Source organism: Dermacentor andersoni, chromosome 4 (assembly GCF_023375885.2).
Source record: "Dermacentor andersoni chromosome 4, qqDerAnde1_hic_scaffold, whole genome shotgun sequence".
NCBI classification, from domain to species: Eukaryota; Metazoa; Arthropoda; class Arachnida; order Ixodida; family Ixodidae; genus Dermacentor; species Dermacentor andersoni.
In genome coordinates, this window is record NC_092817.1 from 8155394 (window position 1) to 8181803 (window position 26410).

At 47.8% G+C, this 26410-nt stretch overlaps 1 protein-coding gene across 4 annotated transcripts in view; it reads left to right on the plus strand.

Moving 5' to 3' along the window:
* LOC126535941 (major facilitator superfamily domain-containing protein 6-like) overlaps positions 1–26410 on the plus strand; it is a 103110-nt gene that overhangs the window by 17915 nt on the left and 58785 nt on the right. The window lies entirely within an intron of this gene.

Consider the following 26410-nt stretch of genomic DNA (forward strand, 5'->3'; position numbering starts at 1 on the left):
CGCAATGGAACGGCCGACTGTACGTCAACATGTTCACTGTGACAAATACATGCGTTCAAGCGCGTCATTAAGCTTGCTGGAAGCATTCGGCTATTCGCTTACACCAACGACAATCACGCATGGTATTTTTTTTTATCGCCCTGCCCCTCGTAGTTTCATCACGTACGGGCCAAGTCGCCTCATCACTGGCGGCAAAACATCGCGGGCACGGTGATCCCCGGTATGCAATCAGGGCCATTCGATTTCGGGTTTCACATATATGCAGTCATATCGTCAGAGGCCAACAAACACTGACACCACGGACAACATAGGGGAAATTACTTGTGCTTGATAAATGAAATAAAGAAACGATAAATTAATGGAAATGAAAGTGGATGAAAAAACAACTAGCTCAATTGGTAGAGCATCGCACGCGAAATGCGAAGGTTGTGGGTTCCGTTCCCACCTGCGGCAAGAAGTTTTTTCATCCACTTTAATTAAATTTCCATTTCCATTAATTTATCGTTTCTTTATTTCAGTTATTAAGCACAAGTAATCTCCCCTATGTTGTCCTTGGTGTCAGTGTTTGTTGGCTTCTTATGATATGACTAATAAAAATCGGGCCCTTCGGCTAACCTCCTTTCTTCCTGTTTCTATATATATATATATATATATATATATAATGTTCCCTTTGTGTGGTCTCCCGAATGTGAATCTGCGTTCGCCCATCTGAAGCGCGCTCTCACATATGGACCAGTACTACGCCATTTTGATGAAGCTGCTCCTGCCCTCCTGCATACGGAACGGATGCTAGTGGTTGCGGCATTGGTGGCATTCTCCTACAGCGAGACGACACTTTAGGTGAGAGGGTCGTCGCATACGCAAGTCGCGTTCTGACAAACGCCGAAAGGAATTACACCATCACGGAGCAGGAATGCCTTGCTATCATTTGGTCTGTGCAGAAGTTTCGACGTTATCTTCACGGCCGCCATTTTACGATCGTTACAGACCATCATGCATTATGCTGGCTTTCAACGCTGAAGAACTTGTCTCGACGACTTGGTCGGTGGATTCCCTCGACGACTTGGTCGGTGGATTCTTCGTCTGCAAGAATACGACTTTACTATTACCTACAAGTGCGGAAAAAAACACCAAGATGCAGACGCGCTTTCTCGCTGTTCGCTTCCTACGACACCATGCAATGGACCTCCAACTACCATCCGTGACAAGCTTTCGCACGATCCCTCCTCACATGCTTTCTTGTTGGCCCCTGTCGACGAGATGCCTCCACACGACAACAAATTCTTCCAATCTCATCAACTTGCCGACTCTTACTGTCGGCGCATCATAGACCACCTTCAAGGAGCTTCGCGCTCGCCTAACGCCCGCCTTCGTCGACACCCTGACGGTCAACGCTGGGTTCCTGTCCTGCCACGCTCTCTACGAGCTCATGTCCTGCAGGCTTCTCACGACGACATGACTGCTGGTCACCTTGGTTTCCAGAAAATCTATGACCGCATCAAAGGTCGCTTCTACTGGCCTGGATTGTGCGCCAGTGTAGCGAGGTATGTCGCTTCCTGCGCCCTATGTCAGCGTCGAAAGCTCCCTACATCAGCTCCAAGCGGACAAATGCAACCGGTTCCTTGTCCGTCGGAACCATTTGAAGTCGTTGGCATTGACCTGTATGGTCCTCTTCCTGTGAATCCCACCGGTAAACGATGGATTGTGACAGCCGTTGATCACTTGACACGCTACGCCGAAACAACTTGTGTGATTTCTGCCTCAGCCTCTGAAGTTGCTGCATTCATACTTCAATCCTTAATACTGCGTCACGGTGCTCCTCGCGTCCTCCTGAGCGACCGTGGAAAAGCATTCCTCTCGCAACTACTAGACGAAGTACGCAGAGCCTCCGGAACCACCCACAAGACTACCTCCAGTTACCATCCGCAAACCAACGGCCTCACAGAGCGATTTCATCGCACGCTGTCAGACATGCTAGCCATGTACATCGAACCGGATCACAGAAACTGGGACGCAATTTTGCCATTCGCGACTTTTGCATATAATACCGCCGTTCAACGCTCGACCGGTTACTCGCCATTCTATCTTGTCTATGGTCGTTCGCCCTCTTCCTGTCTTGACGTCTCTTTCTTCGTGCCAACTGTCCATCAATGTCCAGCCTCCTGTGAAGAATATGTGTCCCGCATTCTGCGTTGTCGCCAGCTCGCCCGCATCAACACCGAAGCACGGCAACAGGACCGCAAGCAGCATTACGACGCCTCTCGTCGCGTCGTGTGCTTCCGCCCTGGCGACGAAGTGCTACTCCGGACACCAGTTCGTACTCCTGGCTTGTGTGACAAGTTTCAGCTTCGGTTGATCGGCCCCTACAAAGTCTTAGAGCAGACTTCTCCGGTTAGCTATCGCGTGGTACCAGTTATTGTTCCAAATGACCGCCGCTGCCGCGCCGCTGAGATTGTCCACGTTTCCCGTATGAAGCCTTTCACGAGGCGTTCGCCGCCCCTTTGAATTGCGGCCAGGATGGCCGCTCTCGCGCCAGGAGACATTAGTATGGGAACTTATAAGCCATTATTTGTCATCTGTACATGATCATCATCATGTGGGGTTCATATGGGGTTCTTCTTCATCATCGCTTGTGGGGCTGGCTCTCGAGTGTGATCCGTGCTGTGGGCGTGGTCGGTTCGCCGCATCTTTGACGCGGAATAAACGTCGTGATAACTGCTGCGTCACAATATATATATAGTGAAATCGGGGATAAAATCCGTGTTGTCTGACAAGAGAATCGGGGGACAAATCGGGCTTTCGTTGTATGACAGCCCCAAGTTCTGGGTTTGCCCTTAACTTTTACAAGCGACTAACACAAGCAGTGGTACTACATTGGACATAAACGTTCTATATAAACATGCGAAATCACGTGCAGCAACTTGCAATGGCGAACAGAGCTGCTCGCAAATCGTGTGACCAACATACCTCTACAAACCTTCATAGTCTGGCATTATGAATACATTTAAAGGAAACCACGGTAACATAAACAACAAATAAATAACAGCGGTTTGTCGATCACTTTCTTGCTCTGTTCTCTGAACTTTTTTAAATTAACGAAGCAAAACGTAGAAAACGCCGTGCGCACAGCCGTGCCAGGCGTGATGTTTTCCCTTATAAATATAGCAAGCGCTTGTCGACATAACATTAATTTCAATTGAGTGCATTTGGAGCATTTCTGTGTCCATCGTATAGGGGATCTGTCGGGCTTTTTGTCCTTGCCTGTTCTGGTTCTCTTTGCTGGTTCAAAATGTGCGCTCATGAAACAAAATTGATGGAATTGATCTTCCTTGGACGCAGTGCAGATGGGCCAACACCTTAATGCTACGGCTACCGTTCGGAATGCAAATCAACGTCAGCGCTGCGTTATTTCGCTTCCTAGCGCGTTACCGCAGCTTGAATTACATCATGCATCTTCCGAATTTTTCGCAACGTTTGGATTGCTCTACAATTTTTCGAATGTTGCATCAAGTTTTACGAAAAATAGATTCTCTTCGCGTAAATGCTTTGAAGCTGTTCAAAGATAGGGGCGGCGCATGATTGCAACAAAATGCACGCTGAGAAGAGCTTGCGATGGCACCTAAGCCGCTTTCTCCTAAGTGGCAAGACGCAGTATATAGAAGTTAAACTTAATAAAGGTAGTGTAGGAGTGTGCCACGAGTAAGTTTACGCAGATCAAACACGTTCGAGCAGCCGAAAGCGGCAGCAGACGATCCGCTGACCGTGTCGCTGACCTGGAAACAATGTTGTCACTCTCTGCTGTTCCAAGGTTGCAGCTGCTTGTGTACTGCGTCTAAAGGTTAATAAAGTATGCACGTAGCCAACACAAGGTGTGCGCCCAGAGGAAGCTTGTAAGCGTGCTATCCCCCATCCCTCTCTCGTTGTTGTAATTTTGTTTTTTTGTTCGCGGCATTTTTACGAATTCTGATGTTCACAGACTGGGTCGTGACATCATATGTGACATGAGAGAAGTGCAATGAGGTGCAGCACTGTTGTGGGCAATAAAACGCGGCTACTAACAAAAAGAGCAACAAAGTTTCGTTCACACAACGGCGGTAGAAGGTGAATATATTGTTATATATGCCAGTTATTGCTGGAAAACGAGGCATATGCGAGATTTGTATATTAATATATTATTAATACTATGATATACCTTAACCAACCACTCGCTGACAAAAGTTTGGCAGCATTTATTAGTTTTGTGACAGTCGCATTTAATATACGAGAAGGAAGGGGTTTAACCGAGGGGCCCGATTTTTACTAATCATATCATAAGAATTAAGCTAACAATGACGCCAAGGACAGAACAGGGGAAAGGGAAATCACTTATACTTACTAATTGAATTAAATAAATGATAAATTAATGGAAACGAGAGTGGATGAAAATACAACTTGCCGCAGGTGAGGAACGATCCCACGTCCTCGCATCGCGCGTTCGATGCTCTAACCAGTTATAGCTACCTCGGCCCCGTTTTCCCGTCCACTTTCAATGTATTTGTTTTTTATAGCATTTGATATATTATTTGAGGATGGGAAAACTTCGGGGACAAATCGGGTTTAACCGGATTTTCCCAAATTTTGTTCGGGGCGCAAAAATCGGGGCCATATCGGGTTCTTTGCGAAAACGAAGGAGCCTGTGTATATAATTAACCGATGCCTGCACATAACGTCGTTACGCGGTCCCTCGGAGAGCCGAGTTTCCTACGCGGGGCGACCCTCGCGAAGGGGGGCGACGCGCGCCCCGCACTAGAGGCTCCGCTGTGCCGGAATAAAAAAAAAAAACTGCCGCCTTCTGGCGCTCGATGCCCAGTGTTGCTATGCAACGCCGATTGTTCGGGGCACGCGACCGCCAATGAGGAAGTGGCCCAGGGAAAAGGTTCAACGCGTTCGGCCGGCCTTCGTCACCAATGACGAGCCGATGGGAGACAACTGCGGGCGCCTTGAGGGCGGCGGAGTTGGTCGAGTGCCACCGAGGAAAGGAGCGTCCACACTTGCGCATTTAAGGCAGGTGGTCGACTGTAGTGAGAGGGATAAATGAACACGTTTCGAGCAGCCGTGGCCGACTGGGGTATTTATTGCGGGGGAAAGTGGTCGGATAGGCGGGCCAGCAACAGTGGGAAAGGACGCCTTTGGTACTGAAACGCACATCAGCGACAGTCCGAGCTGAGAACGGGGCAGGCGAGAATGTTGCTGCGGCGCCGATGCTGCTCCTCGCGTGGCAGTCCAGCAAGTTTCGTCGACCGCCTAGGAATACGTGTAGTCGGTGCACTGTATTATCAACGCGCAGTGTGAACAACGTCTCATCGGGCATACGGGAGAGGTATCGCTCCGCTACATAAGCCTAAGACCATTTTAATATATGTAAACTAGCCTTAGCGGAAGACAGCTTGCAAAGCTTACGGTGGCTTAGACAATGCTGGGATCAGTGCACATGCAGACTGACTTTATGGAAGGAAAATAGTAAACCGCCATATATACTGGGTATTGGACACTTGCGAATTTTGAAGAGCTTGTAAGGTTGCCGGCAGCAACCTGTAGTTACTTATATACAACTTAGAAGAAATCTTTTATTGCGCGCAGTTTCATAGCCGCACCGCAATGCTACATAATATTATTGAAGGGATATCTTTAATCGGCGCACCCGCGGCGCCACACTAAGACACTGCGGCCCCTTTCTGGTTCGACGGCAGCATTACGAGAATAAATACAATGGCGAATAGAGCGGCTGTTGTAGGCATAGATCTGGGCCCGACTCAGCAGGGACCGCGTTAATAGTGCGAATGTTGTTTTCTGACTTTTTTTACCTCGCACACGGAAGATCGACTGGTCGTGGAAAGCCCAGCTCGATAGCTCCACGATCCACATACGTGAATGCGTAGTTAGTCTGGAACCAACGTAACACATATTCCTAACGAAACAACTGTTTATTTCCCAGCCGTATACAAGACGTGGCCATTGCCGGTCGGCACCGCGCCAAAGAATTTCAAGGCTCGAGAAATCGACGCGCATCGGCCGACGACACCGCTTGTGCCGCCGACCGAGTTTCCCGCGCGACGAGCAGGCGACGGCAGTGCTTCTTCGTGGCCGGCTTAACGACGTCGGTCTATTCGAACTCTCCGCTTACTTAGACGGCATATGCATATCACGTTGTCATTGTCTGTATGACCAGAGAAAAAGATAAGACAGGAAAGGCAGGCATGGTTAGTCCACGTCGTGCCCGGTTGGCTACCTTACACGTGGACAGGGAGAAAAAAACATAAGGAGATTCAGCGTGCGAGTCAAGCGCATATGAATGTTCACTCACGTATATGACAAGCGCTCGTCTACAAAAGTTGCCTTGAACAAGCGCATCAGTGCTTCGGTGTGTGGGTGAAAACGTTTATTGTAATGAGGTCTGGAGGCTCGACATTTTAAGCCAGGGCGGGCCGCTCCCACGTTGGCACTGTCACTGCAGGCCAAGCCCTTCAGCGACATCATGGGCCCTCTGGACGGCCCTTAGTTGGTCTTCAAACAATGGGCTTCGAATCCTTTCTTCCCACTGTGTCCATTCTTCAACGAGGTTGGGGAGAGTCGCAGGACACCCCGCCAGCATATGTCTGATTCCAATGATGCCATTACAATCGTCGCATTCCAGCTTAATCGCCCTCTCTGGATATATTTTATTAATGTGGTACGGCGTGGGATAGGTACCTGTTTGCAATAAGCGAAGTGAGATTGCCTGAGCCCTGTTCTGTTTGAATGTGGCAATCGGAATTGCCTGCGTCCTAAATAGTAATGTTTGGTTATGTCCTTGTAAGTTAATAAATGATCTCTAGATTCATTGGCTTGATGGTGAACGGCTCGGTTGTGACTGCCACGGTTAGCAAGTCCTCGTGGCAAGTCATGAGCAACCTCATTGAGGTTTATCCGAGTCTCGTCCACTTTCCCCATATGCGCAGGAAACCATCAGATTTCAGTTCTCATAAACCCAATGCTTTAAAAAAATTTTGCTGCAATTCCAGCTACATATCCTTTATCAAAACAATATATAGCGGATTTCGAATCACTGTAAATGCAGGCCCACTTATTACTCCTGATGGCTAGAGCAATTGCCTGTTGTTCCGCCACCATGGGGTCCTTGGTAAAAATAGTGATAGCGTCTTGCACCTTCCCTAGATAATTTGGTACAATGGCCGCATATGCTTCTTTACCTTTCACCCAGGCAGCACCAGCTATAGCTGCCAGTTGGTTCTGCTGCTCTATTTCCTGCAAGAGTGCTTTAGCTCTTGCGTATTTTTTTTTCATCATGTCTCTGGCCTGATTTTATTTTATTAAATTGAGCGCGTGTTCTTACGTCGCCTCCCATTTCATGCCTCTGGTCCGCGGTCTATCAGGCGTGGACCAACCATATCGCCGGTCAGCAGTCGAACCATCCGTAACTGCACGCAGGGCAGGTTTGTTGTTGCCCCATCCCCTCCGGTTCGGAGAGGGCGAATACTTACCATCAATCTTTCACAATCATCGTACAGATTTTCCCTTCTGATTTCTTTTTCCCCATTCTTATAAATCGCCATGGTTTATTTTGTTTCCATTCATTGCATCTAATTCACAGTATCTGTTTATCTCGCTTTCGTTTTGATGACTCTGCCAATGTAAACTTTCAATAGCCCCGTACCTGGATGCCAACTTCCTCGACCTCCTTACTCCATTCTGTATCCACCATATTGAGGTACACATATTTGTAAACTTTAGCCGCCCATTTATTTTCCTCCATGTTCCGTATTCTTCCTTCAAAACAATTTTTTCTATGCGCTTCTCTGACTTCAAAAGAAGCCCAACCCGTGTCAACCTGCACCGCCTCGTTTATAGTGGGGCCCCACAACCAACCGGCCTACCGATATTTGGCTAACTTCCAACATCGACAAGATGTCCGATTTTAAGCGTAGAATTGCATTTGCGAACATTAGCGCTGGTACCATTACTCCTTTACAGATTCCTCGTAATTATTTTAGCGCTACAGTGTTCTATGTTTCATTCTACGCTTCCCCTTTACTTTCAGACCATCTCGGTGGGTGCTCTCGCTTCGCTAAAGGTTCCCGATCTCTGTGCTATATGCAGGCCACGGCGGCCGCACTTCGATGGGGGCGTAATGATAAAACACCCGCGTACTTAGTCTTAGGTGCACGTTAAAGAACCCCCGGTGGTGCAAATTTCCGGAGTCCCCCACTACGGCGTGCCTCATAATCAGATCGTGGTTTTGGCACGTAAAATCCCATAATTTAATGTCATTTTCTCTGTGCTAAACTTAAATCCTAGACTCATCGCTGCGCTGCCGCACATGTTCTCAAATCTCTGTCAATCTCTTGCGTTGTTCTCTAGGAGCACTATGTCGTCCGCGTACACCAGCCGAGATCTTTGAGCGGCGCCCTCTCACGTCTGATGTCGGCGCTCGCTACGTGAAGGCAACTTGACGTTGTCGGCCGACCTGCCTTGCTCGAGTTTTTGAAGTGCGAGTGTGCAGGTTTGTAGCACAGTATGCACGAAATGCCCCAGTACACAATTTCCTGCGAAACTGAGCAGAGTTGCCGTCGGCACCACGCGTAGTGCGGTGCCGTCTGGTGGCAGACGGTGTCGTCTGCCACCAGTGCGCCAAGCGTGCGTTCGTTTCTCGTGGCCCCCCTTTTTTTCACAATGGACTGCAGCATTCGGCTAGCGTGTCTGCGCTGCAATGCTGTCTGCGTTCAGCACGCGTTGCATATATTCAGTCCCCCGATGCGATGGCCAGACATATCTATTTTATTGCTGCCTACACAGCGCTTTAATCATATCACGAAAGACGTTTGATGTTATCCTTTAAAAAAATTTGGTGGTCGCTGCGGTGCTTAATCCATGCATTGCTTTAGCGGCATCGCAAAAAAATGCAGTGTTTTGCTATAGTGTGGAAAATGTGACATTAGGCAAGTAAGTGATGGATCAGCAGCTTTAGATAAGGTACGGCACGATGCAATTTGTACCTGCTCGGAAAGCACGAACAAATTGTGAAAACGTAAATTGTATGGTTGATGGTCAGATACCAGGTTTGCCTGATCGTGCATCTTTCACTTTCAACAGGCAGTTTCTGTGCTTTTGGTGAAAAAAAGAGAAGGTGATGTACGAAGAGAGTATGTTATCGATTCATTGAATTTAAAGGTTCGGCTTCAACACTACAGAATTAACCCACCTCGCGTCGAGTTTGCATCCCCGATCCACAGGCTTGCGGCGGTTATGAAATGCCTGATAGAAGGGAGTACAAAATTAGCGGGTAAAGCAGACAAAGTTACGTAGTCATGTGCTGCAGTGCTGACCTTCGCAGGATAAGCAATCTTGATTACCTCCCCCGTAACACAGTTCGCCCCTGTATCTTAGTCTGCTTAGCCTTAACTGACTATAATTTTTTTGCTCCTGCAGAGGTAGCGGGCATATTTCGCGGGCGAGGTTCATCCGACGATGAAAATTAGTGCTATCGCGTAACAGAAGCAGGCGACAACCTTTGCTTAGATCAACGTTTTCAATATATTTCTTCCCGTAAGTGCGTCACACGTATTTATATGTAAGAGAAGAAAATTGAGAAGTTTGGGTTGGCTGGTACTTGACCGAAAAAGTAGCTGCAGCGCTAAACACTTAAGAAAGCACGCAGAAACTCCTCTGCGAGTTGCCGAAGTGTGCGTAATTAAGCATTGTGCCACTTGCTCAACTCTACGCAGCCCGATGTCATTATCAATGTTATGAAACTTGAATCAGACCAGTATAAATGGCAGCGCTGCGGCGACATTAACGGCTGCGGGCGGCGGCGCAAGAGGAATTGGCTACCCAAGCAAACTACTGCAAGTGGAGGCGCCAGGTGGGCTGAGGGCGTTCCGATCATTATAAGCCGTTATCTTGCTTCAGCGCCTTACCCATCCGCATCGAACCATTATCAATCGTGATCGACCGTACTTCGGCGGCGGCTGCGTATGGTGCGGCCGCGCGGGCCCTATATTGAAAGCGATCTGCGGCGCGAACAAAGTGCGCCGAGTGCTGATAGCTTCGTGTGCGCTGTGTTCTCGCCGCTTAGTTCGCGTTGAAGTGCAGCACGAACCATCTCGCTGGTGTGGGCCCTATTTTGAAAGCGATCGTTTTACGTGACAGGCGGACGGACTTGTTTCCTCGTTGGGTAGGCATAGAAACGCTTACGCATTTAAAGAAAAGGGGGTGCGTACAAAGGCACAATAAAAGTTTATAGTTGTTCCCGTGCTTTTTTTTAATATCATAGTAGCTACTCTGGCGCTGATAAAGAGATGTGTTCCGAGTGGTTTCCGGTAGATTGAAAGCGCGTTGAACTCAGATAGTATCATGCTAACTTTAATAAAAAAGAAAAATTCGCATTGCAATGTCGCAATGAGGTATTTGCAAAAAACTTGTGGAAGACATGCTTGACGATTGCGAAACATGTTAGAGATTGGTGCAACTAATGTTCGAGATGAGCCGTTATCAGTAAGATCGTTACACTTATCAGCAAAAGCTTTAAATATGCCACACCAAATGACTAGAATTGTGATGAAACGTGTAACATTTCTGCTTAACTACAATGCCCCTTGACGGCCGTTTTGTGAATGATTGTTCTTCGTTGCCAAAGCTGCATGGGCTCTGCTCACCGCGATGCTTCGTGCCTGAGTCACGTGATCGTGACCCTAAGCGCGCGACGGCTGCGGCTGTATGAAGAAAGAAATTTGAACATACAATCTGGAGTGTGCCAAAATCAAGGCATGATCGTGAGGCACGCCGTGGTGGGGAACCACCTGGGTTTTTAATGTGCACGCAAATCTGTAGAGGTGCACGGGCGCTTCTGCATTCATTGTCTTTCCCAACGAAATGCGGCAACCGTGGCCGGAATCCGACCCTCGGCCCCGCGCTCAGCAGCGCTACGCCGTGGCCACTGGGCCGTGGAAGATATGTTGTGTGTGTGACGTTTGTTGTCCTTCCAATGCTGGGGCCCTCTAACGTAAAACTATTCCAGTATGTTTTTATTCCAATCTCCTGACGTCAAATATGCGTAACCGCTGACGCAAGCACCGGGCGGTCACCCGCAGGGCTGTCTGAACAGACCAATCAGACGCTCTCCTCGTTCACAGGTCACTTTTGTTTGCTTAAAAAACGAATAACGTTACCTACACTGAGAGGCTTGTCTTATCTAATTGGCTGACAAGAGGCGAGGAGCACGCTCAAGTGGAGAGGGATTCGATAGTGCCGAGCCACTGAAATGAAAGTCGATAACCGGATGAAGAAGGCGGTGCCGTCGTCTGCGATTAGTCCGCTTTCCCTTACTTTGCTTGCGGTGGCTGGTCGAAAATCGCGGCGGCATGCAACTGAAGCTTAAGAATGACGCTAAAACGGATCCTCAGCAAAGAGGAGTTGGCAGAATGAGGCCGTAAACGTGCCGAAAGTGCTCGAAAACGTTACACGGCCACGCAACAAGTTTTATTATACGCAAATAAACCCATGCTCTCCGGCAGTTGCGACTACCCAGCGCCTGAGCGATCGGCGGCAGCCATCTTTTATTCATTTCGGAACGGGACAGCCTGCGGCTATTCAGAAGAAAATTAAGTTTTATTCGGCATAATAATGCATCTTTAATGCGTACACGTCACTTTGACGTGGTGAGTTTCTTGCGGTTTTGTGACGTCGCGTGACAGGCAGGTGAAGTGCGTGCAGCCCGAAAACTTCGGACCAATAGCCGGGGGCTAATGGCGAAAAGGCGTCGAATCAGAAATAACTATTTTTCTTTTTTCGGTAAAATCATGCATAATCAGTGTGTACACGTCATATCAGATGGGGAGCTATTGCGATTTTCGTGACGTCGCGTGACAGACAGGTGAAGTGGGGGTGGTCCAAAAAAGTTTGACCAATCGCGGAGGGCTAATTACAGAAATGGAATAGAAAAGTTTGGAATAGTTTTACGTTATAGCGCCCCTGGTATGTATAAAACTAACATTAGGAAAAAAACTACAGAAATTCTGGGAATTGTCTACTAAAGCGTAAGCTTTATTTGGCTCGGCTTTGACTTCGTTTTTGCTTAGTGTTGCTTACTTGCCTTTTCCTAGCTTATGCAGGTCTACCCATGGCCTTTCCGGTGGCAAAGAATGCTTAGGCTGTAGTAGACAATCCGCCTCTTTCATTTTCCTGTGCTGCCCGCTGACGCACGCCGCTGGAAACATTTTCGAGGGGTGCCGGGGTTTTTGCCGGTTTATTTGTGTACCTGCGCGCATGTTGAGTGAGCGTCGGTTGTGCGTTTCCTGGATCGCGATGAATTATTAATGGGTTATCCGGGGCAGCATGTCATTCACCCATGGACTATACAGGGTGAAAAGGCCCGAGTGAGCTGTTGTGGTAACAATGCGGCCGACAAAGGCACACTGAGTTCCGTCTGCTGACGCGGCTGCCTTAGAGTTCGTTGTCGCTGATATCTGCGATTGCACATTGCTTTTTGTATTCCTTTTACACATTCACTAAACACTTCGTATATTCAAGAAGCCTTCGAGCGCAGCCTTCCATGTCGGATTTGCCAAAGCGGTGCATTTGTTTCCATCTACAGCTTCAGATCGTTGTTAGCTTCGGATATTGTAGAAACCGCGCATCGTTGATTTGTAATAATCTCAAAACGTAGCAAAACGTACATATTCGCACATATTAGCCGCGTTGTTCTACCTTGAGACGAGTCAATATGAGCGGCCGAGTCACTTAAACAACTGCAACTGTGATCTAGACGCATATATATTACAGGCGGTTACTACTGGCTCTCGCTTTTGGTTAACTTCATCATACTTACAGATTGCGCTTGCCATAGAGTATTATTAGAGAAAACTGTGCTCGACATACGCCCTTACTTATAGGCTGTGTAGTTCTCTCGTGAAAACGCGGATGCCAATGTTGACACCGTTGCTAACTGAGCGAGTATATGCTGCTGTACCTAATGCACTGTCTCTTTCTTTTTTGACGCAGAGGTAAACAGTGCTTCTTTGGAATTGAGAAATGTGCCTGCATAACAACACACACAGACCCACCATCTACGCGAATGCGACCGCCAGCGTTCGGGAACGGTGACCAAAGTACAACATGTTGGCACAGCGCTGTGTCGCCGCTTGCTGCTTACTGTGTACGTGCCGTGCGAGGTGAAGAGTAGTTGATGTCAAATCGCTATAGGGCCACCACTCAACTATAGGAGCGGTTTCCTTCGTCCTGATTGCCTATTTTTTAAGTTCAGGTACATCGGTAGCGGGTGCACGAACTCAGTGGGGTCGGGCCTAAGCCCACCTTCGCTAAACAGGATCAACAGTGGCTCAAACTTCACGTGCCCGGCTAGATCCAGAGCTCTGAAGCTTGTGCATTTCAACTTCGAAGGCATGTCGACGCATTTTGAGCGCGAATAGATATGTATGCAAGTGAATGATCTGCAGCTATCGCGTTGTCGGTTCGACAGCTGATCACGTATGGTTCGGTGAAGCTATCATGGTCGCCACGCTGATTTTGTCAGTGCCGTCGACAAGAAAGCCCGTCGCGCTATATGACAACTCGCACTCGTCGGTTGCGTTGTTGTCGGCCTATTGCGATCAAATGGTCTCAGTGACACAGTGCTGAATAGTCGGCCAATCGTCGGCGTCAGCGTCTTGCCAGTCTCGTATCGAACCAGTGCTACCACGCCTTAACCCAGGTAGCACAAAATAGATACATAACGCTTTTATATCGTTTATCCGAGACGAAAGAAACGGTTTAAAGACACGAGTAAGAGAACTTCGTTGGTAAAAGGTCGTATGTGCCTGCTAATGTCCGGCTTAATTGCTTTATTCAAAACGTATTCGAAAAGCTGGTCTTGAAATAGGATTGGGAAAGATACAAATAATCCCTTTGCCAGGGCCCTTCATATATGATTTCTAAACGCTTGTAAAACGTTACCTAAAAGCTGGTCTAGAAGTAGTCTTGAAAGGTTTACGATAATCTGAAGCTCGTTTTCGCGATTTCCAAATGAGTCGAAGCGCCGGTGTCTAGTGCTACTGTGCTCCTGGCGCAGTGCCAAGCACTGTTGCCTACAGAGGCCGACGCATCCTCGACCATGTCGCCTGAAAAGGAACATGTGCACAAAAATGAATTCGCAATGCCGCCTTTGGTGTGCAGCAACGATGTCTACAACCAAAATGACAATGACATCCCGCTAAGAAATGGGCCCGTCTTGACAATCGGCCAGGCCAGAGTTTTTGTGCCAAGAGCGCATGAAATGAGCATATCACAAAGCAACACTTTATTGGAAAAATAATACTTGTGCAAGGTTTGAGCAAAATATATCAGAAATTCAAAGTAAATCGAATGAAAAGCACATCAAGAATGAATAAAACTACCGAAACAATTCTTAATGAACTCGAAATTGATATTTATTGACTAGAACATGCATAAACGAAATTCGTAAATACGCATACAATGACGAACAGCAAGAACGCGAAGTGTGCTGAAGTTTATTTTTTATTTTGCACAGTAAAGAGCACGTGCCATCCGAAGAACAGACTAGAGTTATTTGGAAATTGATATCACAGCCACTGCAAGACGCAGAATGAAAATGCGACATCTGCCTACCATAGGTTACCAATAATCTAGAAGCTTCAAAAGAACACAAACAGGAATAACGACACATACCATCAAAATGAATCCTTTGATAAAAACCAAACAACGGGAACATGTTAAGCTCGAAAATATTGCCTGTATACGGTACATCAAATACAGTAATAGTGAGAGAATCAAAAGAACCATAGAACTAAATAAACAGTCTAGTGAATGATCCTAAAGAATACCAAAACAAGGAAATCTGCGTAACAAGTGAGCACCACTGTAATCCAGAGTCCGATGAGACTGAGTAACGCTATACACAACTAAAGCAATCAAACTACTCTTCTAGCACACGAGAGATGAATGTGCAAGCCTCATTATTAGAAAATTGAATAAACCTGGAAATTTGCCGCCGGCGGCGGCCGCATTTCCATGGGGGCTCAATGCGAAAACACCCATGTACTTAGATTTAGGAGCATGTTAAAGAATCCCAGGTGGTCCAAATTTCCGGAGTCCCTCACTACGGCACGCCTCATAATCAGATAGTGGTTTTGGCACGTCAAACCCTATAACTGAATTTTTGAACCTGGAAAATAACGAATGCACAGGAAGGTGGCGCTTCAGTAACCAAGGGAGCAATGGTCATAATAAATACGAATCCGTTTATATAAACATCATTGTACAAAAGGCACATATGTATCTCTCGCAATAATAGGCATAAGGTCGTAAGGAATCATTTGCAAACCTATGAATACATTAGTACACCTTGCACACATCTCCAGTCTCCTAGAGTAAATCAAAGGAATTGGCTCGCCATCCCGGCCCTACGAAAGCGGATGTCCAGCGAAGTCGTTTGATACCACCGCCACAGCTGCTGTGGGGGTATGCAGTGCTTTACTGCTTTGGAGTGATGGTAATTTTGACAGCACGCCGCCGCCCGTAGCGGGGCTGCAACAACACTAAAATCAGGTGCTAAGATGGTTGTTCCACAAGCACAAGGCTAGGAACGCCACCTCCGGCGTCGCAAGCTGCCATCGCCGCGGCAGCCTGCGCAGCACTACCGAGAAACGTATGCGGGGAGCGCTACGTGCTTCGCATTGTTACCAGGCGTCTTCAATTATGTCGCTCGGATACTTCTTTCGTGCTTGTTTTTTTTATTAAAAGCTACGCTGTACTATATGTTGCATCCGTGCTTCCAAAAAATGTATGCACTGTTCGCTTCACTTTGCTGAAGCCTCTGCCTTACCGGGGTACGAGCCATCGCTTCGAGCCGTGCACTGCCGCCGCGATCGGCCCACATTTTTGGTAACGGACACAAAAAATGCCTATCAGCTTCGCTGTAAAAAGCACCCTGAATGAGAAAAACCTTTCACACATGATTCCCCGAGCCAATGCCATTTCGCCCTCACTTTCACATCCAAATATATTTGTCACAGAGTCCAGGCAGAGTTCCATTGATGAACAGCTTGGGAGCACACCACTTTGTACTCCACAGTTCCGCTGGCAAAGACACTGCCGTACATGCTGGTACTTGAAATGTTTTCAATGTCCTTGCTGCCCTGGACAGGTATGCCCAGATATTTGCACTGGTGCTCCATTTCGTCGAACTGAACACATTTTGCACTACGCTTGTAGTTGAGATGCTTTGAATGCAGATGCAGTGGCTTCACTAGGACGACTTGCCCACGTACCACCTCTGACACACGTATGCGCTCACTCATCGCTTGGTAGCACTGAACTTTAAGTGTTCCCACTCGGTGTACTTGCCAGATAAGTGGGCAGGCCTCACACTCAGACTTATGAAAGTGGCATGAGCACAAAATATGGAACTACAACACTGTATCCAGATCATAAAAATTCACATAACCAATGCTAACTATGAAAATGTATTGCGGAAATTGTTTTGAACAGGCTGTTCAATGAAATCGGCCATATGTCGATTCCACATTAAGTATACTAAGCATTTCAACTATGTAATGACAATGTAAATTGCGTTCACTCTCCCTTCCTGTGCTAGTAATATGATTGCTTGTATTTCTTAAACGATTTGGAGGACGTCCTTAAAAGCAGATGAGGGAAGATGCCCCGATGTATATCCACGTATTCTCCCGCCCTTTGACCAGGGGCCACTGTGTTGATGCCAGTGGTCTGAATGAGAACGATCAGTTAGCACATTGCAGTGAAGGAAGAATTAAAGTCACTATATACTTAAGGTATTATCACGTTTTATATCACCTGTCATCTGCTTACTACCATTCAAGACACCACGCTAAGTTACTAAACGTTAGTCCGATATTACTGCATTTATTGGCACACTGTCGCCTTGTAATCACATTTTCAACTAAGACCTCCAGGTAGGGACCAATATATGCAATTACTTATGCACGAACCCATTCCCCAATACAAGGCTAAAATTGCTGTGCAAATAACCCATATTGCCGTAGACAGCTCTCCACGTGCCTGTTACGAGCACTCTCGTGAGGTACCCTTTCAAGCGCCTCATCGCGAAAGCCCCTAGCACGGAGGAAGGAAACTAAGGCGAGGCCCTGACGTCACTCTTTGAGAAGCTAAAGTGAAGCCGGAAGTTGCCGTTGCTTATGGCGTTGCTCCGCCTATCGGGCCAGCTCTCCTCTCTTGTTTACATTTCTCGCGAAACCACGCCGCGCTGCGCGCAACCATGCTGCTCGGACCCGTGCGCTCCGCAGCAATACTAAGCAATCGTTAGCACGTTATCATGATTCCGCGAAAGAGGGCAACATTTAACGCGAATATTCCTTCGTCCGTAGCCATTGCCGTGGCGCGGTACATAGCGTACAGCGTTGCATGCGCGTTCATTTCACGAACTTTAGCTCCTCCTGTCCCACCTGGCCACAGCAACATCCGGTAGAGCACGGTCCAGATAACGCAGCGCAACAAAACACGGAGACCAACGCGAACCTGCCTCACGGCGCCTTTGCCACGGTACGAAACCTACGGAGCTACACGTGTGAGCGCACAGAACACGGAGGAAGGAAACTAAGGAGAGGCCCTGACGTCACTCTTAGTGAAGCTAAAGTGAAGCCGGAAGTTGCCGTTGCTTATGGCATTGCTCCGCCTATCGGGCCAGCTCTCCTCTCTTGTTTACATTTCTCGCGAAACGACGCCGCGCTGCGCGCAACCGTGCTGCTCGGACCCGTGCGCTCCGCAGCAATACTAAGCAATCGTTAGCACGTTATCATGATTCCGCCAAAGAGGGCAAAATTTCCCGCGGATATTCCTTCGTCCGTAGCCATTGCCGTGGCGCGGCACATTGCGTACAGCGTTGCATGCGCGTTCATTTCACGAACTTTAGCTCCTCCTGTCCCACCTGACCACAGGAACATCCGGTAAAGCACGGTCCAGATAACGCAGCGCAACAAAACGCGGAGACCAACGCGAACCTGCCTCACGGCGCCTTTGCCACGGTACGAAACCTACGGAGCTACACGTGTGAGCGCACAGAACAATAACAAAGCCGCCATCGTGGCCCGAAAGGCGGGGCCACTACAGCAAAGAAATAAAAAAAACAGCAAAACAAAGGAGACTCCTGAGTTTCCTTCCTTCATGGCACAGAACAATAATAAAGCCGCCATTGTGGCCCAAAAGGCGGAGCCACTACAGCAAAGAAATAAAAAAAAAGTTAACACTGCTTGCAAATTGCGTGAAAGTACTTTATAGGCTGGAGTTTCCGTGCCCAAGTTCGCCCACAATAAAGCAGTTTGTTTAGTGTGCTTTATTGAAGAGTGCTACATTTCTGGTGGAGGTGCGAGGTATGATTTTAAGTCCCGAGTTCGTAAGAGAGGGGAGCACCGACCCTCAGCGATTGGAATCCCGAGAGCTGACTCCAGTACACCAGCGCACAAGCCGCTGCCTCCGAGGAGACCCACCCGAGTTCGGACTGCCCGTTTCTGCAGCAGTGCAGGTAACAGTTACCAGCGACGGTGCAACCATGACCAGCCCGGATGCATCATCTCAGCTCATCGCGTACCCACCACGCACGCCCGAGTCCTTCCATGGCGGTGCGTTCGAAGATGTGGAAGACTGGTGAGAACACTTCGAGCGAGTCGCAGATTTAAACGGCTGGGACAAGGCGAGGAAGCTTCGCAACGTGTACTTCGCGTTAGAAGAGTCAGCGAGGACATGGTACGTGAATCATGAAGCGGCGCGCTATCATCATGGGAAGAATGTCGGAGACAGTTGCTTGCCACGTATGCAAGCACCGATCGGCGAGAGAAGGCAGAGCACGCTCTCCAAGCCAGAAACCAGCGCACTAACGAGATTGCTCGTAACTGGCATATGGCTAGCTCTATGCGGCATTACATGGCAATATTACATGAACTCTAAGCAGCAAGTGGTATGTACAACTTACTTAATGAACTGACATCCCTAAATGCCTAAGAGGTTCTTCTGTTTGACGTACGCTTGGAAAACTAGTTGCACAAGGACCAAGAACAGCGGATGCCCTGTTGCGCGAAGTGCACGAACAGCGCACAAATCGAGAAATCCGCGCGAGCGCTTCTGAAACTCCATGCGTACCAGGGGCGTAGCCAGGGGGGGGGGGGGGTCTTATGGGGCTTCAGCCCCCCCCCCCCGAATGTCTTTCGTGCTCTCCATGCACCGCCGACCAAAGCAACCCCCGGTGACGGAAATCATTCTGAATTTTGTCTAGAATGTCTTTTTCACGCTCGAAAAGACATTTCACCGCGAACATTGCGAACTCGGGCTGGATTTCGCGGCAACACCCATGTAACGCAAGCAGCCCCATTCGAGCAAAAAGTTTCAAGGGCGTTTTGATGGCGAAGGGGCTCGCCGTGGCATAGTGTGGAGACCGTGGAATCTACGGAGCGCATGGATGTCAATTCCGAAACTTTATGGGTATATAGTTGTCATAATCTTTTGTTGTGAAAGGTGCTTTGACATTTCCAAAGTTATGCTTTAGATTTTCAATTGCGGAACTTTCTGGGTTTAGTGTTCCTATAAATATCTGACGCCAAAGGTCCTTTGACTTTATTCTAAAGTCTTACATCAGAACATACAACGAGACAAGCCGAATCAACACACTATCAGACAGGTTGACAAAGCCCGCAGCGAGGTCCGATAATATGAAGCGCTGTGGTGGTTCATTTGTGCCGTTATGACACATAAAAAATACAAATTTTTTTTTCACCTACGCCAATGCATCCAATTCAAGACAATAAAGCCAGCCTACGCTCATTTATTTTCCTACTTTGACTTTTATTCGCGAGGACCCATTGAGCCTCTTCAATTTTTTTGTCCTTGCTAGCCTACCCGCGGGCTGCCAGAGCCAGCCAGAGCGCATGCGTTTTTCTCGTGTGGCAGCGACCACCGCGCGGCGCACTTCGGTGCGCGTTCGCTTTTCTCTGGCCGAGGGGATTTTCGCCTGGCAGAGTATTGCACGCTTTCTGGCTAGCAGACGAGAAACAGAAACAATGCATTGTCACTCGCCGCCATGACTGTGAGGACTCGACTGATTGCAACGCGTTCGCTTGAGCGCAACCTCTCCCGAAAGTCTTGTCTCGTCAGTGTAGGATACCGAGCAGTATGCGTATGGTTCTCGGTGGACCAAGCGTTTTACAATTTCTTCGATATTCCTTCGGTAGGCACATTAGGTGCCCAAATTAGGTATTTGATTGTGGCCAACATACTTTGCATTTTTTCCTTTCGGTGCCCCGGCCCCACAAAAGAAAGAAAAAAGACATTGTTGCGGCGCAGCAAATTGTCGCGTGGTGAAACTTCCATTTTGTTACTTCTTCTTTTGCGGAAAGTAATGGGCCACGGGACGCTTCAGTTGCAGGATACTCTTTTTATATAGCATTGCAAAAGCAATTATATGGGCACTCTAGGCGCATTCCTGCCGTCGGCGTCGCCCTCACGTTTCGTATGAAGTCTAAGGGCGATAACGTCGTGACCACGCGCCGCATCCGGTATGTGCGAGCGAAAGCGTGGGGGCGGGGAGTTGAATGGGTGAGCCGACGATGGTGGCTGTCTTGTGTGCGCAAAAGGGAAAAGCTGGGAGCAAGCGCGCCGCCTTCCGTCGCGCCCGGTACATCGGGGGGAGTCGATGGGAAGGGGGTGGGACCTATAGGATTCTGTGAATCTGTGATTGCGCAACATGTTTATTTGCCTTGTTTGACGCATTATATACAGCGACTTTTTTTAGATACGTAGATTTATTGGACACTTACACGTATATTTAAATATCTCGTTGCCAGGTTTTTTTTTGTATACTTGCAGTGAACTTTGTTTCCAGTGAAACCTTTTTGCCTTTTATCAAGCTGTATCTTCTCATTTGCATATTCTATTGCATCTTCGCACTTCTAATGTACGAGGGCGAGTCAAATGAAAGTGAGCCTACCCACCCCGCGCAATACTGGTTCGGTTCATTATTTGCGAGGCATGCGCGTAGCACACAGACATCTCTCATTTACAAAAGTGACACGCAGGTGTGAAGATAAATGTTTTTTAATGTTCTCATACACCGGGTTGAACATGGTTGCGTGACGTAATGGACGCTCCAGGAGTTGAGCAGCGTGCTGCCCTGAGCTTTTTGACAGCTGAAGGTATTTCCCAAAAAGAAATTAGTCGCCGTATGGCTGCCGTGTACGTTGAACATTGCATTGCATTGGCTATTGTGAAGCGTTCAAGCAAACGGTTCAAAGAAGGACGTGAAAGTTGCAGAGACGATCCAAGACCGGGCCAAAGCCATCGTGCAATCACCCCTACCAAAATTGCAAAGGTTGATGAACTGATGAGACAAGAACGGAGGATAAGCATCGATGAACTGGCAGAACGTGTGAACATCAGTCACGGTTCGGTCCACGCAGTAGTTCATGAACATCTCGGTTAACGGCTCTTGTGTGCGCAATGGTTGCCCAAGGTTTCGAACCACCGCCAGGTGACGGAGAAGTTCAGCGCTGCCTTTACTCGTCCGATCTGGTATCACAATGAGGGTGACTTCTTGTCTGCAATTGTGATCGGGGACGAACGACGGCAAAGCTTACAGTGGAAACATTCGAATTCACCACCCCCAAAGAAAGGAAAGGCCATCATTTCCGCCGGAAAGTTGTTGTCGACTTCTTTTTTCGATCGTCAGGGGCCATTCCTGATAGAATTTGCTCAATCTTGAGAGATTATCAATTCTTTTCGTTATTGTTAAACGCCGGATCGGCTGCGCGTCACAATCAAAAACAAACTACGTGGAAAATTGACGAATGGGGTCATCCTGTTCCACGACAATGCCGTCACCACGTCGCTGATGTGGTTAATACAAAACTGGCAATGTTCAAGTGGGAAACGCTGCAACATCCGCCATACAGCTCAGACCTGTCGCCTTGCGAATTCGACATTTCGGGGCAACCGAAAAAACAGCTCAAGGGAACCAGATTCGTGTCGGACGATGACGTAAAAAAGTCAGTTGCAGACTTTTTGAAACAGCAACCCAAGGAGTTTAATGAGGCGGGAATCACGCGACTCGTTAGACAATGGGACAAATATCTAAATGCCCATGGAGACTACTTTTAAATAAAGTACCCCGTTTGTCATATATTCGCAGTGGCTCACTTTCATTTGACTCGACCTCGTATATTTTGCAGAACTTCTGCTTTTTATACGTGCTCTCTGTTGCGGCTATAATTTCAGTGCAATTACTCACGATACACGACCGGTGACAGCGGCTCCTGTGTAATACATTGGAACAAATGACAGCGTCATCGAGATTTTTTTACTCGCCGTTGCATATGTACAAGAATCTAAACAAGGTTCTTGAATGATATTGAAGTAAAACACGTTGTGGGGCTAGTTGGTGCATAGCCTTCAAAATATCAAGCGCCAACGGTAAGGGCACACAAAGAAGGAACAAAAGACAGGAAGCGCCTTGTCCTGTCTTTTGTTCCTTCTTTGTGTGCCGTTACCGTTGGCGCTTGATTTTTTGAAATTCTTGAATGACAAAGTTTCGTTGACATATTTGACCTAAACTTGTCAATTTCATGGCCTTTACATTTTTCATATAGGCGGCATGCACTGCTTTCCTAATTTCGAACTGATATAGTTGTAAAGTTCGTGTTATATTTTCTTTACTTATTAAATAGACAAAAACATGGAAGCATTGATATCAGTTATGTTGGACACAATTTTTGGCACATACAAGTATATTATGAGATGAAAAATACATATTTTACTTGTTTTGATAGTGCATAGCGTTCAAGAATTCGTTTGCAGCATCTTTGGCAATGGCAATGCAGTTATTATTCATGTATTTGATCCCTAGACAAATTGTTTAAGAGGAAGCTTTAGCTCGGGCCCAACTCCTACGCGGCCTATTCAAATACATGTAAAACGCAGGAGCGCTTTTCTGTGATGACCCCTGGGACGCTTTTAATGAAATTTGTTCCATTTGAGAGAAAAAGTTACATTCTAGTGTCTGTTGGAAGCGGAATTTCGATTTAGGGCCTGAACATTGTTTAAAATATTTTGAAAAACTCAGAAAGTTAAAGAAAATAGAAGCACGACGCTTACAAACTAATAGCTTTGCATCAAGAATATATGTCGCTGTTCTGTAAACGGCATCTATTATAACAGTGAAAGCGGACAAATTTGTTGTGTCAATTCGTATCTTACGTGAACTGGTTACGTTGTGTACAAGGATTCTGCGAAAGCCGTATTTCCATAATTCTAAATTTCTTGAGATTCATGTGTAACATAGCAATTTTCTCCGCTGTAGATGTACTATTTGGTGCAATGCACAGAATTGTGATATCTTTCTTTATTGCAGAGTTACAGAGTTTTGAACATGATAGTTTCGTTTTGTGAAAATTTACGATTGTGGGCAATTTTTAATAAAGAATTGACAGCCTAAATGAAAAATACGAAACCAACAGTCACCAGAATTTAAGTTTTTCTTTTTAATGCAACAAACCTCGTCAAATTTGGTGCATTCGCTGCCGAGAAAAACGAATTCTCCTTCTACATGTATTTAGATACGAGCACCCGAGCTAAACCTGGCTCGGGTGCTGCAATGTGAGCCCCCCCCCCCCGAACGAAATTTCTGGCTACACCACTGATGCGTACACATGGCACATGCACGAACTCGGCGTCTGCCGAGTTCGAGGCCACGCAGCGTGGAGACCGGCACCAGTCACAGTCAGCAAAATATGGTGACTACCTGGAAAAACTGTATATTTTATGCCAAGGAAGGGGATTCACGACTCACGAGTGCAGTATCCACTAGTGAGTTATACGTAGTATATGCGGTAACCGATCGCGAACTACAGGAACTATGACAAGGACAAAGCTAGAAGCGTCGAAAGATATTGCTAGCATTCCGAGGCGCCGAAGAAAATCGAATTTGGCCGTCTATATTGGGCACAAAGTTCCTCTTAAGACCATGAAATACCAGTCACGTAGGATAGAAGGGGCCAAAACTCAATCGAAGCTGAATCGCAAGCGATAACAGCATGGTGTGGTTGACGCAATATTCTACGAGTGCGCTGTAGGCCAGGGCACGGAAATATTGCTACGGAACAGCCGCCACAGTGTGGCTGCACGGAAGAGGAAGAAGACGACGTGGCCCCGCTTGATATAGCGTCGCCATCTTTGCCACCGTTGGTCTACGTGTAAATATTGTAAATAGACTTGTACACCAGCTACACGTAACATTAATTTGGTGGAGATGCGGGGTATCGATCCCCGTACCTCTTCACCTCATGTCTTGCGCTACCGTCCTCGTGATGAACATTAACAAAGAGCCCGTTTGACAGTTGTCTGCAAAATTATTGCTAAACGGAAGACTGAAATACCACAGTGACTGCTGTCTAGAGGATATTGGCAATGTGCGCAGTCACAGGATTCTCACCTTTCTTCGTATGCTGCAAAACTTGCTAGTTTCACGCATGACGGCCGATCCCAAGGCCAGGCACCCAAGAGCAACATTTCGTCCCTAACTTTCATCTTAATACTGCTCTTAACGCCTTAGTTACAACATCACTGAAAAGTCTCCTCACATAGCCATAGCGACATGACAATGAGCTTGAAGAGCAAATTAGTGCCCTCCACTCGGCGCTCTCGAAAGAAAAACTGAGCTGCTCTTCAAATAAAAACCATAAACACAAATCGCTGCACATGCAGTGCCAAGTAAGACAACAAAGCACACTACTTACTTGACAAAGGACAGCGCGATCGAAAACAATGAGACACACACGACTGCCCAAACGAGCACGATTTCGCAACTATGCAGAGCCAGGTTTCACACGGCAGCCACGGCAGCCTTGGCCACTTGCTCTCCAAGTTAAAATCATACACACAAATAGCTGCACACGCATTGCCAAGTAAGACAACAAAGTACTTGCTTGACAAAGGACAGCGCAACCGAAAACAGCGAGAAACACACGACTGCCCAAACGAGCACAATTACAGAACTACGCACAGCCCGGTTACACACGGCAGCCACGGCAGCCTTGGCCAGACACTTGGTCACGTGACCGATGTGACGACGGTATCGTATCGCCACCTCGCGTAAGCTTGGATTCTGTGTGAGCGCTTGGTGTGCGCGTCGGCTTGACGTGCGCGTGGCGACTTTCTGTGTACCGACTGCGAATCATGTCGCGCAGAGCCGGACGACGCTCTGTCTTCGGTTGTTCTTTCGCGCGCTGGCTCGCTTGCTCGATATGCCATTCCGTCTCAAACCAGAGATGTGAACTGGCCGTTCCCGTTGTGCATTTCGCAGGCCTTTCATTTCGGACGCCGTCAGCGCCGCATCACTGTGGTTAAACGCTCGGCGCGTCTGACCATGCGGGGTCACACCAAGCTATGCGCCCAAGCGTGCGGAGCCCATACCGTTTAGTCCCATGAATATTAAAGCGAATAGTTTACTGTCTCCCGCTGCTTCTGTGTTTGTTAAGAGAGAGAGAGAGAGAGAATAAACTTTATTCAAGAACCCCGGTCCGGGTTCGCCCGCTTTGTTCTAGTTTTCTGCCAAGCCGAGCGTCGTGATGAGCTCGATCATGGCACGTACGTAGTCGGGGGAGGAGTCCGCCAGCCACTCCTCAAGCGTCGTAGGTCTACGGATGGGTGAGAGATTGGCAAGGCTAGCCTGAATAGCCAGACGGCTCCCCGGACAATGCCACAGAATGTGAGCATTATCCGGGAAGCCGCCACATGCCATGCAAGCAGGTTTACCAGGCAAACCTTGTATGTAGTGTTGGAAGTGTGGGGACAAGAGAGAGTGCGTCTGTGCACGCCTCCATAGTACCGCCTCTCTTCGATTCATGTGTGTATCCGCTTGTGGATACTTCATGGAGTTGTTTAGTAAATCATCAAGTTTTTCGCGCCTTTCCGCCCGCGCGAAGGCATATTGCTCATTCAGACTCAGTGGGTCCGGCCACCACAGAGGAGGGCCCGGGAGATTTGCGCGGGATGTGGCATGTGCCACTTCGTTCCCTCTGATCCCTGTGTGACTCGGAATCCACTGAATCCGCACTCTAATGTTAGGGTGTGCGTTGAGGTGCGTTGTTAATGCTGAGTGTAGTGCCGCGGAAACGTTTCTGGCGGCGAGTGCCCTGCATGCAGCCTGGCTATCTGTTCGAATGAGCAGATTTCGTTCGTGTGGATTTGGCATGGTCGCGGCTTCCACGATAGCTGTAAGTTCCGCTTGATGTTGTGACGTAATATTGCAGTGTAGGCCCCATGATAAAGGTGTAGAGTCGGTTGCCACCCCTGTGCAGAAGCCTCGATTATTTGGAGAGGCGTC